Consider the following 14,329-nt stretch of genomic DNA (forward strand, 5'->3'; position numbering starts at 1 on the left):
TCCATGACACGTTAGTCCACTGTGAGACTCTATGACAGTATACCTTACGACACTACATTACACAACACTCTCCTCCACTCTACTGTATGACACTCCACTTAACGACACTCCACTTGACAACACTAGACTCTACACTTTGAAACACATTTTTATTAAAAAGAAAAAACATTCAAATTCAATGATAAAATCAAAGGTGAAACCTTTGTTATAGTTAGGAAAACGTTATATTATTTCTATACAACCCAAACGTAAAACCTTAGAAATGCTAAAGTTACACCTTAAATTCATAATTTACACACCACCTTTAAATTACTATAACTTTATTTAATATTTCTATACAAACATAACTTAAACTACACACATTTTTACAAATTCTAAACTTATACTTGTTCCTTATATTTATAATATATCCAACACCTTCAAATTACTATGAGTCGCTCACCTTCGTACACAATGCTGACACCTCACTCGCCACACAATATTACTTATGATTCGACACTCTACCATGCACTGTGTTCTCACAAATAATGTGATTGACGGTGTCATAACTGTTTTTATCAATGCTATAATTTCACATTGTATAAGTGATGTAATATGCAAGATATAACTAGTGCATGGATCCCCGTGGGCCCAGCATCAGGGCTGCCTATCTGACTCCATCTAGGTTCTGAAGGAGACAGCGTGTGGTCTGCAGTAGTGGCTTATGGACACCAACCTGGGTGCAGCAGGCCACTATTCCTTCCCCACTCAGAGTTCATAGTGGTGATGGACGAATTGCAGCTAGAATGGAATAAAGGGCTCCTATATACATTCTCACTTCAGAAGGACCTATATCCTGGTCTATACAAGCTACATCTCCATGCATAGAGATTAAACTGCAGCACTTAAATGATTTTTATTTGCTAATCGAGCTGGTCAATGTCATTCTTGCAGCCAGTCGGCCATTCACAAAGTTCATCCATGTAGGGCGCTGGGAGAAATATGTTGCATGGTGTGACGCCCAAAATACTAGCCCCTTAAAAGCCAAACTCTCTGATGTTCTTCTGTTTGTTCTTTCATTAGTCCAGCAATGTATTGTCGTAGTTGCAGTGAAGGGTTATCTGTCGGCCCCCTTGCCCTTTCTGTATTTTCTGGACCAACTGTCCTTATTTGCCACTAGTTGCAATTCATTTTATTAAAAGTTTGACCCACATGTTTCCCCCAAAACCATTTGTGATGCCTCAGTGGAACACGAGTCTGGTCTTGACATTTATTATGTACAACCCTTTGAGCCTCTGCACAGCTGCTCCTTAAGGCTCTTAACTTTGAAAATAATTAATGAACTTCAGGCATTGTCGGTACAATCTCCCTACATTACCTTCTTTATGGACAATTTGGTGCTTAGGAAACGGGCAGCCTTACTTCCTTTCTTGTCACACCCTTCCACGTTAGACGATCCTTCACTCTGCCAGTGTTCTTTGCCATGCCTCACACCTCAGAGAAGGAGAGATTCCACCACCTTGACCCAAGGAAAGCATTGTTTTTACATTGACCGCACAAAAGACAATCAGGTAGCTGATTACTTTTTAATGAGTTTTCAGGTGTGTAGAAACGTAAGGCAGTGTAAAAGAGGCCCTGACAAGATGGATACTGCTCTGTATCAATATCCGCTACGCAGTAGGCAAGAAGCAGCCATATGAAGGTCTGAGATCCCATTTCACCAGGGCTAAGACCACTACAATGGCATCTGTGTAAGAGGTGTCTGTTCTGAACATCTGTCAGGCTGCAACATGGGAACTGGTGCATATGTTCATGAAACACTATTGCTTCGATAGTCATGTCTAGTGAGGTCACTTGCCCACTTGATTCTGACTGACTTTTTGGTCCCAGTACACTTCCCAGACCCTCCGCATATGGTATCTTACGGGTGAGAAGTCTGCGGTTAACAGTGTCCATCAAAAGAACAATTACTCACCTTGGTTAATGCTCTTACCGACCTTCATGTGATTGGAAAGGGATCTGACCCAAGGCTTGGTACATTGAGGTTTGTGGAAGGACTGATTAATCAATGGCTTGCAACTATACTTTGAGCTTCCAACAAACAAAAAAGCTGGACAAATATGTTTTCCTGTGCTCAGAGACCCAATAAGAGCCCAGGAAGTCCGTCTCCAAGCAGCAAATCTCAGAAAACCTCAAATACCGCACGATAAAAGATGCAACAACATATGTATTGTGGGTGTCCCAGTGAGGACTGAGGCACACTGCGTCAAGCTGTTTCTTTATTTTTCTCGGTGGAGAGAGCTCATAGGGAGCATGTGCTCTCTTCAAAACCAGGGACCACTCAAGCGCGATCATTATATTAGTCTTCAAAAACCATGACAGGAATGATATTCTTCAGGCTGCCAGGGCTTGAGGCACACTACTCCTGGACAATGCAAAGATACTCCTGATCCTTGACTTTGCCTGGGCAGTACAACAGCAAGGGCAAACCTTTAAGGTGGCCAAAAACTCCCAGAGCTCTCTCATGAGTCACTGGAGATGGAAAAAACTGTCTCTTTACATCCCCAGAAGATGCTTGCTAGTGGCTTAGGCTGTCCATGCTCCCAAAACTGATCATGAGACACAGGCAGAGGCATTGAGGCGGATGTCATCAAACCCGGGGGTTAAGACTCACGGGCGGAGAAGAAGTGGTGGAAAGGCGATTGGCCGATGCACCAATGCTCATACCTATGTTTGAAGCTAGGATATTACGATCTTCTCTAGAGTCATATACACGTTGATGCTGTTACTGCTCTGAGGTGTCCTGTCTTGTGGCAGATTCATATTGGGTGCTGGATCCCTTTTTAGGTCGAAGCCTACTAGACAGCTGTCTGTTGCAAGACATATTGTGGCTCACCAAGAACATTGAGGAAATATGAATTTTTATGATCAATTGTGTCCCCTATCTTAGACCCCAACGGCTCCATGTACATGCTACAAGTACATGTATGTTCCCTCCACTTCCAGCTATGAAGACGCAAATACATGTGCGTCCAACGTTAACATGTCCTCTTTCAGATCCACCATGAATGGGTCGAATATTCCGTTCCTAAGTATGCCTTGCCACCGTCTTTATATAGAGTACCTTTCACGTTTTTAAGCTCTGGCAAGTTAGGCCCTGAATTCTGCCATCGAGCTATTCCTGCTTTCTGCCTCTGAATGCTCCAGCCTGGACCTGTATCTGTATCCCTGACCTTTGTCTTACTTCCTGCGCGGCTAACGGTGCCTGGCCCGGCCTGTTGCCTGCCAAGACTGTATTCAGCCTTCAAGTTATCTGCTCCGCTCCTCGAGAAATACATTCCTGTCTAGTAGTTTAGGTAAACATCCTCCCAGCTACAGAGCAAAGGGCCCGGCCTTACTGTCTCCGTGCAAGTAACTCATAGCTCCTGTTACCATGATAGGCCCATGCCCCCTCGCATCTCATCTAGACACGTAGACGCTTATACACGCACTAGAAGTCAGTATAGGATAGCCTCTGCCTGAGAGACCTTTCCTTCCAGATAATACAGTTCCATAAACACAAGATATTAGATACGATTTGGGATTAGGTTGTTCTGACATCCCAGACTTCTGTCTCCTCATGTAGGGCTAAATGTCAAGTCCCCTTCACCCTCCAGTTACACGTCAATCACACGTCATGATGCCGTGCGCGCACCTCTGCCATGTATTTCTGCTGACTTTACAGGATTCTCTTATGGATCCACCCACCTGTGATATCCTCAGAATGACGTTTCTAGTACACGCCCTTATGCATGCCTATTGTAACGCCTTTTTCATTACGTATGTGTATTCTTATCTCTCTTCTCAGCTGTTACGCCTCCTGCATTTGCCTTTACTGTAATGCATTGACTATATATATGACAACCTGTCAATAAAGTATCGCTCGATCCCTTCCCGAACCTTCGTGGTGACGGAATCCGATTGCCTGGTTCGAACCAATTCCTTTGTAAGGAATAAATCCCCTTTTAAAACCTCAAATACCACGGATTCTGCCTCTTATTTTTACTGAGTTATTCTTATTGAACTTTACCGCATAAATTAAGTCTAGGTAATTTAAATTTACCACATAATTGGCGCCCGAACAGGGACTCCTCCCCCACCCCACGCGCCGGAGGTGCATTGCAGACCTGGTCTCCTGCCACAGCCGGACGGACAACTACGCGTACCTGCAGGATTTCCTGTACCTCCCTCAGGCCAACGGAGGTGACTGAGGCTGCGATCAACACCCAGACGAGGCGGTGAGGAGTGCGGAGGATCCCGACCAGAGCCTAGCTGAGAGAGCAAGATCCGAGGTATACAGAGGCCCACCAGGTTCCGAAGTTCCGAAGTATCCATGTCACGAGTCGAGTCCAGTCCAGTCTGGTCTAGTCCAGACCAGAGTTTCCGAGGCCTTCTGTTCCGTTCCGTGCTTCCCGGTGAGTACCGTTGCTGGGGACGCATCTAGACGTGCGCATTGGTTTGTGCCGGTCAAGACGGGTTTGGGTACACAGATCCGGTCTGCACTGTTTTAGCGGTGTATCTGTACTGTTTAGCAGTACATCTAGTATTATGCAGTTAGCTAGTTTTATTCTAATTATTATTGTTCGTTTTAAAATGTTTAAATATGTTTTAAATGTCGTGGTATGAGTGATTGTTCGATCTTCATTACTGTGTTTATTGTATTAATTGTGTTCAAGTCCGAGAAAGAATCAAGTAGCAAGGTTTAAGATGCCGTTATTCTCAAAATTAAGACAGATTAGAACTAGAAAAGGGATACTCGAGGAAGCCGTTCCCATTCCACCTAGGGACACTCCAGGGTACTTTATGTACCATAAACATGGCCTAGATGCCGTATTATATCTCGATTTGTGGGTGGACTACACCAAGGATTTAGCAGAGAATCAGAGATGGCCCGCTGCTGGGACATGGGATGCAGATTGCATCATGAGAGTAGAAGAAGCATTATGGAAAAAGAAAGCCAGACAGTCACAGAAAGATGCCATTGAATTATGGCGTAAGGAATCGCATAGACGCACAGAGAAAGCACTCAGAAAAGAAGAGAAAAGTAGGGAGGATTCAGACAAAGCCCGAGAAAACGTATTAATTGAGGAAGGTATCCGAGCAAAAGCAGAACAAGTAGACAGACAACGAAACACTCTTATGAATGGTATGTATCCTCTTCTGGCCGAGGGTTTACCTAAGGCCACCCTGGAAGTACCGAAAGATCTGGCACCTCCATTGCTTCCGACTAAATTGCTCCCCAAGACCGCAAAGGACATTTTCCTTTCTTCCTATTTAGACGATGTAGCCCCCGAATATGTTAATGCTCCGCCGCCACGCACACCACCTGCTAATGACGCTCGACCCCGAGATAATCTGCCCCCACTTCCGCAGCAACATACTCCTCCGTCCGTTCAAAACCTTCCGCCCGTTCCTTCACTCCTTCCTGCATCTATTCTTCCCACCTTACACCCAACGAATCCTTTTGGACCTAGCACCTCAGGAGGTGCGACAGGAAGTTTTCATACGCCGCCATCAGCGCGTCGATTGACTTATAGGGATTTAGCACACCAACGTACACCTCAAACAGTGAATTATGACATATTTAAAGAGCCTCTTACAGATTGTAGATATGATCCAGTACCTGGTAAAGACGACAGAATGATGCTATCATCAGTACGTCTACGACGAGTTGCGAATTATTTAATGATATTACCAGGAATGATTGATCATCTAGACAAAATATATCACTTTGTCCAAACAGGGCAAGGTCCTGAAAGTATTGGCGAGGCCATGGCATACCAGAAAGTGGACACGCAAAAATTGTTGTTACGCTTCTTCATAAACTGCCTGATAAGACACAGAGATAGGCCAGGTGTAGACCCGGAAGAAATGAAAGCACTTAACAAATGGGGTCAGAATATAGCGGACGGAAAACATGATAAACAGAATAGTATAGAAAGTATGTACCGAAGGATCCGAAAAACAGTAGAACAAATATGTGAAAGAGAACGACCTGAAAGAGAAACAGATGCAGATAAGACTGAGTCCGCGGGGGAGGAGGAACAACTAGAAATGACAACAGGACAATTACAATTACCAGCTAGAGAAATGATAGCTTATGTAGGTAAGGGAAGATCCTTTAATAATTCAATACGTCCGATACGTCCAGAAAGTAAGAGAAATATTCAAGCAGCCATGTCAAATCCAAAGACCCCTGAACATTTATTTCAGGCTACTGATAAAATACTTCAAGAACGAATGGGGTACCATGTACTCGATTCTATGGATGAACAAGAATTAGCCAGGTCAGCAGTACAATGGGCTGACAGTTCTGATAAATATAGTGATGACGCGCTAGTACATACGTTTTTGAATCTTTCACCAGACGAACAGCGTTTAGCTGGTATATACATGATACAACATCTCCTTATATTGTATAAAGGTCAACATTCCGATCCTGGTCCCCTACCTGATATACTGATAGAACTACTCATGAATAAATGGAGAGGCCTAGGTACCGATCTAATTAAAGTAATTCTAGAACATCGGCACAGATACAGTGCCTTCCTGTGTCCACAGCTTGATCCAGCTCCCTCCATGGAAAGAAAAATGTATTACATAGACAGACAGAATCCCTTACGCGAAGTGCACCCAGTTAGAAATGATGATAATACTTTTAGACGCGTGTTTGTGTACACGCCCATAACTAAAATAGAACTATTGGAAATGAAAAAGTTAGTGCCTAGCCATGACAGAGATCCAGCAGGTTTCCACCGTGAAATAAAAGACATGTTACTCATGGGTGATTATACCTATCCTGACATTATGAAAATATTAAAAGTATTATTGCCTGCCGGTGTTTACGAGAAACTCAAAGAAAAAGAATGGGAGGTGGGAGAGCAAAAGATTGATTGGACAGCATTAGAAAACGAAGAAAATGCCCGAACTGCAGGCCTAGGGCTTGGGGACAAAACTAAAGCATTACCAGGATTATTAGTACAAGTATTGCCACGTTTATTAACCACGAAAAAGGAAGACTGGGGTGCAATCTCAGCTTGCAAACAGAAACCCGATGAAGACACTAGTGATTTTTATTCCCGATTTGAAAAATGTTTTGGTATTAATAGCGGCCTGAAAGCAAGTAGCGATTCATATCCACATCTTTTTGTAACAAAATTAGTCGAGAATTCCTTGCCCCAGGTTAAGAACAGAGTATTGAAAGTAGAGAGCTCTTGGCAAGCTAACACCCCGTCACAAATGTTACAAATGTTACAGTACCATCAGAATAGAATTAGAGAAGAACATGAACACGAACAAAGACGTATGAAAGACACGAAAATGAAAATGCTCGTTGCTCAGTCAGTTCCAGCTGACAGTCATAAAAAGGGTGCGACACAGTCCAGTAATTCAGCGGTTCCTGTTAAAGGGACATGTAACTATTGTAAACAGCCAGGTCATTATATAAACGATTGTGCAGTTCTGAAACATAATATCTCTACGGGTAAAACCAAGGAGAGACCGCGTCCACCTAGACAGGATCAGATCCAACCACAAGTACCTCAGAATGTACAGCCTATGCAAGCTGCACAACAGACCGTAGCGGTACCACAACCACAGCCTAGTGTCGCCACACAAAACACGACACAACAGATGTACCAGTATGCACAAAATGACTATCCCGATTATCAGCGATACACATGAAATAGCCTAGAGAGGGAGGTTGGCTTACCCCTTATTGAGGTTCCTGTAGATCAAGAGGGTCCTTATGTACATAGTCAAGTATTAGGGAAGGACAGAAAGTTTTTAATTGATACAGGGGCAAGCAGAACAACTATAAGTCACGACGAGGTTCCAGGGGCACCCCTCTCAGGCTCACAGAATGTTTCCCTTGGATTTTCAGGAAAGCCTATTGTTAACGAAGTATCGCAACCTCTTCCTCTTGCAGTTGGTCCATTGATACGGACTACAGATTTATTGCTTACAAAATCATGCCCAGAAAACTTGTTAGGTATAAAGACATTGAAAGCTCTAGGAGCTGTAATATGTTGTTCCCCAGAAGGGGTACGATTGTTTTTGCGTGACTTTAAAGGTCACTATGTATTTAGAGATATGGATCACCGGTTACAGAATGTCCCTGCACATTTATGGGCACAAGGCCCCACTGATGTAGGTTGTATGCATATTACACCATATCGAGTCACACTCAAAGCAGGAGTGGTATTACCACGAATTCGACAATACAAGTTACCTCCAGATGCAGTAGTGGCTTTGCTGCAAATCATTGACGAGCTCATAGCACAAGGAGTGGTTGTGGAAACCGACTCCAATGTATGTAATTCTCCTATTATTCCAATTCTTAAACGAACTGATCCAAATGCACCCCCCGTTTATCGATTAATTATTGATCTGCGCGAATTGAATAAATGCATTGTACCACAGTATCCCGTGGTTCCAGATATCTCTTCATTATTAACAGCTATTGATTCAACGTTCTTTACTGTAATTGACCTCAAGAACGCCTTCTTTAGCGTCCCAATCGATCCGGAAAGCCAATATTTGTTCGGATTCTGTTTAAATGGACGAAGCTTCAAATTTGCACGCGCACCTCAAGGATTCACAGAAAGCCCCAGCATTTACAGCCAAGCACTGAAAAGACAACTTGACAGAATCCACATGCCTGTTAACACTGCCCTGCTTCAGTATGTCGATGATCTGCTGATCACCGCCCGAAGCGAGCCCGAATGTGAAAAAGCATCACTGACGGTTTTACATTTCCTGGCCGACAAGGGGCACAAGGTGTCCCCTTCGAAGCTGCAATTCTGTGTTCAGCAAGTTGTGTACCTTGGGCACTTGCTGTCCAAGGGGGGGAGACAGCTCACACCTGACCGCATCCAGTTAATTGTAAACATGCCACCACCCAAGACACAAAAGGAGGTGCGGGCCTTCATAGGTCTCACTTCATACTGTAGGCAATGGATTCCCCAATATGCATTTCTAGTAAAACCACTCATTCAGTTGACAACCCAGGAGGCAGCGACTTCGACTGTCCTCCCTTGGACTCAGGAACATGCACAAGCTTTTGAAGACTTAAAGAAAGCCTTATGTCAAGCACCTGTTTTAGCGACACCATGTTACAGTAAGCCTTTTACACTTTTTGTTACAGAACGCGAAGGTACTGCCTTGTCAGTACTCACTCAGGAACAAGCAAGTTCACACAAGCCGTGTGCTTACTTTTCTAGCACATTAGATCCAGTAGCCCAGGCTCTGCCTACGTGCCTGAAATCAGTCGCAGCGACAGCTTTAGCGATCAGACAAAGCGATTCCATAGTATTAGGACATCAATTGATAGTGCAAGTTCCACATTCCGTGGAAGTTCTTTTAAACCGAACTCAGACTCAGCACTTGACTATAGCACGACTGACAGGTTATGAATTAACATTGTTCCAGCCACACATAGAAATCAGACGCTGTAGTACATTAAATCCTGCCACACTTTTGCCATTAAGTGGAACAGACCCATTGGCACATGATTGTATTGAAGTCATTACTATTACGACGAAACCCAGACAAGACTTGACAGACATTCCATTACCAGATCCAGACCTGACACTTTATGTGGATGGTTCATGCATGAGAAAAAGTACAGGAGAGTTAGTGGCCGCTTACGCAGTCACGACAGACACCGAAATTATTGAAACGAATTGTATTGACACCTTGTCAGCTCAAGCAGCAGAGCTCATCGCTCTGACACAAGCCTGTATTCAAGCCAAAAATAAAAGAGTCAACATATACACAGATTCACGTTATGCATTCGGAGTTGTACACGACTTCGGAGTCCTTTGGCGAGAGAGAGGTTATTTAACTTCTCACGGTGCCAACATTCAACACGGTCCCCTCATTCAAGCTCTGTTAGATGCAATACATCTGCCTACTTTAATATCCATCATGAAGTGTAAGGCCCATACAAAAATTACCGATATCATTTCCCAGGGTAACGACCTAGCAGACCGAACAGCTAAGCAAACAGCACAGAATCGGACTCATGCAACTGACTTGACAAAAACAATAGTTCCGACATCGACACACTGCATGACAGTAAGGGATCCCGCCCTTGATGTAATCGACATACAGACACATGCTACACCAGAGGAAATCAAGAAATGGACTGAACTAGGAGGGATCCAAACAGATCAGGGATGGATGACGAAGGGAAAATCTACATGGTTTCTCCCCGACTCCATGGTTCAAGTTATCATTAACACAATACATAGTCCAGCGCATCTAGGAGAGAAAGCTATGTTAGACAGTATTCAAAACATTTGGTTTAATAAACACTTACGAGCTGCAGCCAAACAGAAAGTGCGTACTTGCATGATTTGTTGTCAGTTCAACCCAGGTAAAGGCGTTCCTGTAGAACAAGGTGGATTTCAACCTCCCGATCACCCTTTTGAAGTCCTCCAGATGGATTATATCCAGATGGAACGTTGTCGAGGATTCAAATATGTCCTCGTAGTTGTATGCGCACTTTCCCGTTGGACAGAAGCCTATCCAGTCTCAGATTACACAGCCCCGACCACTGCCAAGCAGCTGGTTCGTGAATTCTTCCCACGGTATGGTTTGCCCCGTATCGTGTACTCAGATAATGGTCAACCGTTCTCATCCGAGCTAATGAAACACATTTCACTCCTGTTAGGCTATCAATGGAAATTCCACTGTGTCCGGCATCCCGAGGCAGCAGGTCTCGTGGAGCGTCATAATCAGACTCTGAAAATACGACTTTCTAAAATCTGCAGAGAGAAAGGCGTCGACTGGATAGTAGCTTTACCAGTTGCGCTCTTTTACATGAGAATGATAGCACATTCTCGAACAGGGCTATCCCCGTACGAGGTGGTCTTCGGTAGGCCACCAAATATGTGGGGGACGCCTATACCTCGTAAAATCACTGATGTTGATTGTAATATGCTGACAGATTACCTTGCTTCCTTGATGTCTGCACTACAATCTTGCCGTTCACAGGTAGCTGCAGCCTTTCCCGACAATACCGAGGTGAAGCCCCATGAAGTGGTTCCCGGAGACTTTGTTTTCATAAGAAATTTCGACAGGAGGAGCCCGCTGGAGCCTCGCTGGCAAACGCCGAAATTAGTACTCCTGACCACGAGGACAGCAGTGAAGATTGAGGGTCGCAAGGGTTGGCTACATTCGAGCCATATCAAGAAATTTCATGGACTGCCTTCTGATTTGAACTCTCAGCCCTACCCTCCTCCACAGACTGACTCAAAACTCCCCCTGGTCGAGAAAACTGCTGCCCAAGAATACAAACTGAAACTAAGGTCTAGCAAGTCAGACAATTTGATTGTTTAAGTCCTCTCCTAGGTGAATCGGTTAAATTAGTCTCTGACATGTATCCTCTAGACCGAAATAGAGAGAGAGATAGACAGCAACAGCTCAAGAAACGTGCATATTGTAAATTACTTCATAGTCACTGTATAGTGACATTATTGATTATGTTTTTTCTAAATCTTCTGATTATTGCTGCAAGTATACTGTTGCACATATACTATCCTATTTTCAAGCGTGCACATTCTGCTTCCGACGTTACTGCCGAACACTCTTTTAGCGAATTACCTCCACATGAGTTGCCCTACAGACTTGCGCTGCGCAATAACACATTCATTAGTATGTTACATCACTCCCATCAGGCCAACAACGCTACAAATTGTTGGATATGTGGCCGACTCCCTCCCTACCAGAAATACAAGGGAGTTCTGCCCCTCTTTCCATATCCATTCACACACAATGGTTCCTGTGGTGCATGGTTTAGTTTGATTAATTCTTTAGATTCAAATACCGTAGTTTACCAGAGCAACTGGGTATGGGGAAACCTGAACTTAGTTTTGCTTAAAGCCTGCTACCCTAACAAGGACGGACTTCCCAAAAGGACAGGAACTGATCTAGAAAATGAAGTATATGGATTAGGTAATTTTACACTTAACCTCATGATTCTGAATGTTGAATCCGAAGCTGCACCAGTCTTGCCTGCTATGTCCGTATTACCAGTCAAAGGTGAATTATGTGTAAGAAAGAATAGTTCAGTACACTTGGGTCATAGTAAATGTACTACTGTGATCGAATTCAGTGATCAAGGCAAGTCTACATTTAGAGCTTCCCGTCATTCCTACTTCATTTGTGGTCATACCGCATATATACGTTTACCTCTAGATTGGGATGGTACCTGTTACATTGCATTCCTTCTGCCACCTGTTTTCCTAGCCCCTCCTGATTATCATACAAACACCCATCTAGTACACAATAGACCCCAGAGAGATCTCCCGATTGTCGACTACACTGAAACGGCATGGGAACAATATACAGACTTCAATAAAGGTCTCTTCCCCTACATAGGTGTTGTCTCTAATAGTAAACTGATACGCAGATTAACCAGAACCCTTGAAGCAGTAGTGAATGAAACTACCTCTGCCCTAGGCAACTTAACAGAGGAGCAGTCTGCGATGCGGATTGTTGTTCTCCAAAATCGTCTTGTCCTTGACGTCATCCTGGCCGATAGGGGCGGAGCCTGTAGAGTCATCGGATCAAGTTGCTGTGTTTTCATTCCAGAAAACGCGCCATCCGTATATAAAGCCATAACTCGTCTTCATAAGATTGCAAGTCAGATACACCAGAATCCAGGCACCTGGACGTGGTCCGGTTGGTTCTGGAGCGTGTTGTCAGCCTGGGGATGGAAAGTCCTATCCTTCCTAGGTATTGGCCTTCTCATAGTATTCAGTTGCTGCCTGTGTCTACAATGTGGACCAGCGATTTGCGGCCTGTGTGCCACATCATGTATTCCACACTCAAGTTCTCATTCAAAATCCCGGAAGAAGAAAGAAGAACAAATGATGTTACATGAACAGATTGATGGATTCCTGAGGATCGATATCTCATGAAGGGTCCGTAGGGGACAAGGAGGGAATGAGGAAATATGAATTTTTATGAACAATTGTGTCCCCTATCTTAGACCCCAACGGCTCCATGTACATGCTACAAGTACATGTATGTTCCCTCCACTTCCAGCTATGAAGACGCAAATACATGTGCGTCCAACGTTAACATGTCCTCTTTCAGATCCACCATGAATGGGTCGAATATTCCGTTCCTAAGTGTGCCTTGCCACCGTCTTTATATAGAGTACCTTTCACGTTTTTCAGCTCTGGCAAGTTAGGCCCTGAATTCTGCCATCGAGCTATTCCTGCTTTCTGCCTCTGAATGCTCCAGCCTGGACCTGTATCTGTATCCCTGACCTTTGTCTTAATTCCTGCGCGGCTAACGGTGCCTGGCCCGGCCTGTTGCCTGCCAAGACTGTATTCAGCCTTCAAGTTATCTGCTCCGCTCCTCGAGAAATACATTCCTGTCTAGTAGTTTAGGTAAACATCCTCCCAGCTACAGAGCAAAGGGCCCGGCCTTACTGTCTCCGTGCAAGTAACTCATAGCTCCTGTTACCATGATAGGCCCATGCCCCCTCGCATCTCATGTAGACACGTAGACGCTTATACACGCACTAGAAGTCAGTATAGGATAGCCTCTGCCTGAGAGACCTTTCCTTCCAGATAATACAGTTCCGTAAACACAAGATATTAGATACGATTTGGGATTAGGTTGTTCTGACATCCCAGACTTCTGTCTCCTCATGTAGGGCTAAATGTCAAGTCCCCTTCACCCTCCAGTTACACGTCAATCACACGTCATGATGCCGTGCGCGCACCTCTGCCATGTATTTCTGCTGACTTTACAGGATTCTCTTATGGATCCACCCACCTGTGATATCCTCAGAATGACGTTTCTAGTACACGCCCTTATGCATGCCTATTGTAACGCCTTTTTCATTACGTATGTGTATTCTTATCTCTCTTCTCAGCTGTTACGCCTCCTGCATTTGCCTTTACTGTAATGCATTGACTATATATATGACAACCTGTCAATAAAGTATCGCTCGATCCCTTCCCGAACCTTCGTGGTGACGGAATCCGATTGCCTGGTTCGAACCAATTCCTTTGTAAGGAATAAATCCCCTTTTAAAACCTCAAATACCACGGATTCTGCCTCTTATTTTTACTGAGTTATTCTTATTGAACTTTACCGCATAAATTAAGTCTAGGTAATTTAAATTTACCACAGGGACTTCAAGCCCCCCCCCCCCCCCATTGCTTACATTTGGTTGCTTTTCCTTGTCATACTCATTTGCCTGCTTCTAGCTTGTCAATCTTGTGTTTGTCCCTGCCTTGGAGCATTGCCTCTTTACATCTCTTTTGGTTTGTTGCCTTGGAGGCTTCCA

This window comes from Triturus cristatus, chromosome 4_1 (assembly GCF_964204655.1).
Source record: "Triturus cristatus chromosome 4_1, aTriCri1.1, whole genome shotgun sequence".
Lineage (NCBI taxonomy): Eukaryota > Metazoa > Chordata > Amphibia > Caudata > Salamandridae > Triturus > Triturus cristatus.